Source organism: Cupressus sempervirens, chromosome 10, assembly GCF_028749045.1.
Source record: "Cupressus sempervirens isolate cs-2001-9-10 chromosome 10, ASM2874904v1, whole genome shotgun sequence".
NCBI lineage: Eukaryota > Viridiplantae > Streptophyta > Pinopsida > Cupressales > Cupressaceae > Cupressus > Cupressus sempervirens.
The window spans coordinates 969,979,559-969,985,413 of record NC_143127.1 but is presented as its reverse complement, the minus strand read 5'-3'; the positions used below and the strand labels follow the sequence as shown (position 1 = coordinate 969,985,413).

The following is a 5,855-nucleotide window of genomic DNA, read 5'->3' as shown; positions in this document are numbered from 1 at the left end:
ATATGGGGAGAGAGGGTCACCCTGGCGGAGACATCTAAAAGCACCAAATAATGTAAAATATAATTATTAATTTAATATTAAAATATATATTTAAGTTTTAAATATATTTAAACTAAATGACAAATTGTTTAAATATAAAATAATAATAATAATAAATGCTATAATTTACAAATTGTAACACTTATCAATTATACATATTACAAACACTATTATAAAATATAATTATAAAATAATATTGTTTAATTTATTTTTAGAAAAGTAAAATAATAATAATAATTTAAATATTTTTATTAAAAAATTAAAGTTTTAAAAAAATCAGGAATTCAAATACAAAGATACAACATATTGAAATTATATTGTTGTTGAGAATCAATATTGATTAAACATGTTGTGTGAGGTGGAAGATAAAATGATTGGAAAAAAATCTTATCAAGTTGTTACAAATGTAGAAAAGATAAAGTTGTAATTAATGCATTTATTAATGCATGATGGAGTTGTTAGGAAAAAATATTTGTATTTTTGAAAAAAATTAATTTTGGAATGAATGAAAAATGTGATTTATAAAATAGTAAAAGATTAGAAAAAGATATAAACATTTGAAATTTCATATAATCTTTTAAATTCTTTACTTTGATTGATCAGTGTTAATGTCATATTAGTGACATGAATGGGATGAATACATGAGTATTCCTGCCCATGGCAGGGACTAAAAATATTATTTAAAATTCTTAAATACTTCATAATTTACCATTGAAAAAGTGAAATAGATCCATCCGCGACCTCTGGTCTTCGGAACGTCATTAAAACTCCTTCTACGAATTGGGTTGCGATTTTACCTGCAATTTTCTTGAAAGGGATCCTACCAGCGATTTCTTGAATGCGATCCTGCCGAAATGTAAACAGGTATAAACCCTTCTCAGCAAGCATTGGATTCTGTCCAAATTTGAGGGCGCTCGCCTAGGTTCGAAACCCCGGAAACCCCAGCTGAGGCAATGCTCACAAATTAGGGAAGCTGCAAGATCATGCTCCCTCTGGGCTGCTGCTGCTCAAATGTCTCTGATTCAACTCTTCTTTCCAACAAGGTCGTAGAAATGGAGAATGATGACGTGCAGCGCAGCTGGAGTCTTCATGGAAATAGGGATATCACCTCCCGCTATGAAATTCTGGAAAGGGTGGGGAATGGGACTTATTCGGATGTTTATAGAGGCAGGAGAAAGGAGGACGGGTTGATTGTAGCCTTAAAGGAAATTCATGATTACCAGAGTAGTTTGATAGAGATTGAAGCTCTGCAGAGGCTGAGGTTGACTGGGTCCCCAAATGTTGTTTGGCTTTATGAGTGGTTTTGGAGAGAGCACGAAGATGCGGTTTTGGTGTTGGAGTTTCTGCGATCTGATCTTTATTCTGTAATTAGGTCTGCGAAGAAGGAAGGGAAGGGAATCCCTGAGAGAGAGATTAAGACATGGATGATTCAGGTCTTGCAGGGAGTCGCTGATTGCCATGCAAATTTTGTTGTCCACCGTGACCTGAAGCCTTCCAATCTACTTATTTCGGCTGATGGAGTTCTCAAGGTTGCCGATTTTGGACAGGTAAGCAAGATATTCTTATTGCTTTCTTTTTATGTTGTAGGGCTGGGTGTTGCAGCAAGCTCAACTCTCTTTTGTATCTGCTAGAGTTGTTATCATTGAGTTTACATCTGAAATGCTCCAGAGTTATAATTGCCTAATAGGGAAAACAATACTGTGTATGGCTGTCCTATACTAAATCTTGTAACATCCTGTAGGAATAATATATTTTTAATCGCGAAGTTCAGTTTGTATCCATTATGCACACTTTCAATATTTCTGTAAATAATTTCTTGGTTCAAAGTTTCTTTTGATTTGCAGTATTCACCTAATACAATATTACAAAACTCTCTGTATAATTTGAAATCCTCGCTTTACAAAATGGAAAATCGTGCTGCACATGCATTGCCACTGCCATTATTTGTATTGAGTTGCTATTATTGAGTTTGAATTTGAAACGCACCAAAGTCATGTCTATGAAAACAGTGTTCTGTATGGCTCTCCTGTACTAGATTTATAGTGTTATCCGGGATGTGTTTTTGGCATAATTTGATCTGTTCTAAAAACTTGGAAACAATCGGAAAGCTGTCCTTTGGTTACTCATAAAATTAATGCTTGGATTTTGATAATGTGTTTGACTTTTAGTTTCATTCTCATAACTCAACTATAGATTTAAATTTACAATAAATTCACATATATAACAATCAATATTCTACTACTCTGGATTAATTAACATAAACTAATAGAGGGAGCAAAAGTAATAGAAGTCAATCACACATAACAATAACACAGATAATTTCTCATAACTCAACTATAGATTTAAATGTACAATAAATTCACATATATAACAATCAATATTCTGCTCTGGGTTAATTAACATAAACTAATAGAGGGAGCAAAAGTAATGGATGTCAATCACACATAACAATAACATAGATATGGAATGGAGAAAAATCCTGTAAATGTTGGATCTTTTATTTAGTCTAATATTAAACTTTCTTTTCAAGAATACAATACAATCCAATACAAGTTTGTTTTAACAATCTTATTACTTAGCTTGTGAGAAAAATCTGGCTTTGAATCATATATAAAACCATTCCTTGTTTTCCTCAACCTCACAAACTTTGAAATATTCATTTAAAGAACAAAAAAATAAAGCTGTTACTAAATATCCAACTCAAGCTGTTCGAGTTGCTTTAAAGCAACTCCACTCCACTTTCCCAGCTAAACAATTAAACCAACAATTTAAACTCTCAATTTAACTTATTTAACACAAATGATATATGTCAAGGTTCTATAATGTACATAAACATGTATTGTCCATATTTTCATATGAATATTATAAATTCTGGTAAATATTTGAAAATCCCTTTTTATTTGAAAATCCCTTTTTTTATATAATTGTCCCCGCTATCATCCCCTACTCCGGAGAAAAAAGGTCTGTCCTCGAAACCCATTTCTTCGTCCCTCGTTTCAAAAATTTAAGATAACGGCCCGTTTGGTTGCTAGAAGATGAGGGCGAAAATCGGGTTATCAGGGTTAAAACCAAGTTTTGGAGAAAAACATGGGCATTTGGTTGGTTAAATTTATAACCTGGTTTTCACTTTCAACTTCCAATTTTTGATCAAAATTGGATAAGCGTCTTCCAACAAAAAGGTGGAATTCAAAACTAAAACTGGATTTCGAGTTTTATGATTTTTTTTTAATAATATTGTGGGGTCCGCAATTTTTTGGAGGTGTTATGTGTTTATTTTAATATTTATTTAATATTAAATATAGTTTATTCATTAATATTTTAATTTATGTATAATGTTAAATGTAATAAATTTAATTTTTTTTAATGTTTTTAAAAAAATGAGGTTGAATTAGTATTTTTTGTTTTATAAATTTAATATTTTAAAAATTAAAAATCAGTTTTATTTGTTAACATAATCAGATTTCCACAATCCATTAGTATGTGAGCAATGTTTCTGGATTAGATTGTGTGAGTTTTATTTGTATTTATTTTTTAAATGTGATATTCTTCTATGAAAATTTCAAATCTATGATGTAATATTAAACTATTTTAATCATTTATTGGATTACTTATATTTTTAAAATATTATAGTAAATTATATAAAGTGAATTTAATGTCAATTTTTTTTGAATTTTTTAACCTTGTCGAACTTCATCTGAACTTCAATGGTAGTCGAACTCGAATCTTGTGACTTAGTTCTTGGTCGATGGTTCTTGGTCGATGGTTGTGGGGTTTCTCTAGATGACGAGCAACTTTGATCGCATCTCCAATTCCAATTTCGAAATTGGCAACCAAACGCAGAATATGGATTTGTATATTCATCTTCCATGTCAGCCAAACAGACCATTGTCTTTCCAAACTGCAAAACCAGGTTTTCAAAAACCTGGTTATAAGATAACCTGGTTATGAGACAAATTCATCTTCCCCAACCAAACGGGGCCATAGAAGTTTTATGGTATTATAGGAATAATTAAATATTAATTTCCAAGTTCATTTTGTACCCAGCATGCACACATTCAATTTTTCTGTAAATGATTTCTCAGTTCAAAGTTTATTTTGATTTGTATCATTTCCCTAATTGAATATTTCAAAATTCCTACTCCACAAAATTGGAGGCCCTGCTACACCTGCACTAGCATTGCTATTATTTTATTTTGAGTTGCAGTCATTCAATTTAAATCTGAAATGCACCAAAGTCATGATTCCATACAAGGAAACAATACTCTATTTGGCTGTCTTGTACTAGATTTTATCATCCTGTACAAATAGCTAAGTATTACTTTTCAAGTTCATTTTGTATCCAGCACGCTTGCTCAATTCAAATTTTCTTTTGATTCGTATTGTTTTGCAAATCAATTATTTCAAAACTTCAAATAATTTGAAACCTCGACTTCACAAAATTCGAACCAGTAGTATACCTGCACTATCGCTCATTCTTCTGGAAGCCTTGGCTCAAACTTCATAGTAAGAAAAATATAGCCCAATGATTACTCTCCCTGAAGCCAAAAAGATATTACGGAACCTCTTTAGTTCTCTTCCTTCAGGGATTTCAGCAACATTCAAGAACTTGGATCTGATTTGGATGTTTACCTAAACATGCAGGCAAGGATTTTAGAGGAACCTGTTACAATTTTGACAAGAGCGAATGAACATCCAGATTATATGGTTGTGGATGCCTTGGGAGAAGGAAGATTGGAGAATAGTGTTAATGCTAAAGAACTGTCAAATGAAGGGGATGCAAATTCAAGCCTTGCAACTGAATTAACTTCGGAAGGTTTTGCAGATCCTGGACACTCAGATTTGGGATGGGAAAATGAAGGTATGGTTGAGTCTGAACTTACTTGTGGTGTGGGAACTAGATGGTACAGAGCCCCTGAATTGCTTTATGGAGCGACATTCTATGGAAAAGAAGTCGATTTATGGTCATTAGGCTGTATCTTTGGGGAGCTGCTGATTTTAGAACCTCTGTTTCCTGGTACTTCAGATGTTGATCAGCTTGGCAAACTGGTTAGAGTTCTAGGAAGTCCGACCGAGGAAAATTGGCCTAGATGTACTAATCTTCCCGATTATGGAAAAATCTTTTTTCTTGCTAACTCGTCTCATATAGGGTACATGAATTGAGAGTTCCACCACCTCAGAAAGATGATGAAATATGCTCAGATGATGAATGGGACAAAATGAAGATTAATGAATCTGATTCAGATCTTGAAGGCATGGATGGTTCTAATGTGGTTCACTCGAGTACTGGTTTCACAATCCAGTTTGAAAAGTTCTCATAAGCGCTGGTTATGTTTTTAATGATTCTGTGGGGGTTGATGTGTATTGGCAAGATAAATTTGACATGATAATTAATCAATGGTTCATGATGAATTAATGGATTATATAATAAATTTAACATGCAGCAAGTTGAGGAGGCGTTTTTTTCAACATTACTTATAAAGGGGAGATCCCATTCAAACACCAAGTGAAAAAAATGGAGATCTAATATCTTACAAGTCACAAAGTACAATTACTGATAATGCTCGCTTACAAACTTTTTTGAATATCTTTTTTGCGAGTTCTTAGTGGGAAGATTTGAATGGAAATGCTTCAAATCTTTCAGATTTGGCTCTACAAATATTATGTCAACCTTATAGACATAACTGCAACTATTTTTTTTTTTTCAATCCATTCACCTCAATAAACACAATATATTAACTCAGCAATTCCTCAAGACCTATTTTTTTTTGGACAATACAACATTCTACTTCGTACAAAACAATGAACACTTCAAGAGA

At 32.5% G+C, this 5,855-nt stretch overlaps 1 pseudogene across 1 annotated transcript; it reads left to right on the top strand.

Moving 5' to 3' along the window:
- The first annotated feature begins 880 nt into the window (after window positions 1-880).
- Window positions 881-5,505, top strand: LOC149537215 (cyclin-dependent kinase F-1-like; annotated as a pseudogene). The gene is made up of 2 exons (XR_016358054.1): window positions 881-1,586; window positions 4,681-5,505. The product of XR_016358054.1 is annotated as a cyclin-dependent kinase F-1-like (transcript).
- Window positions 5,506-5,855: the final 350 nt, after the last annotated feature.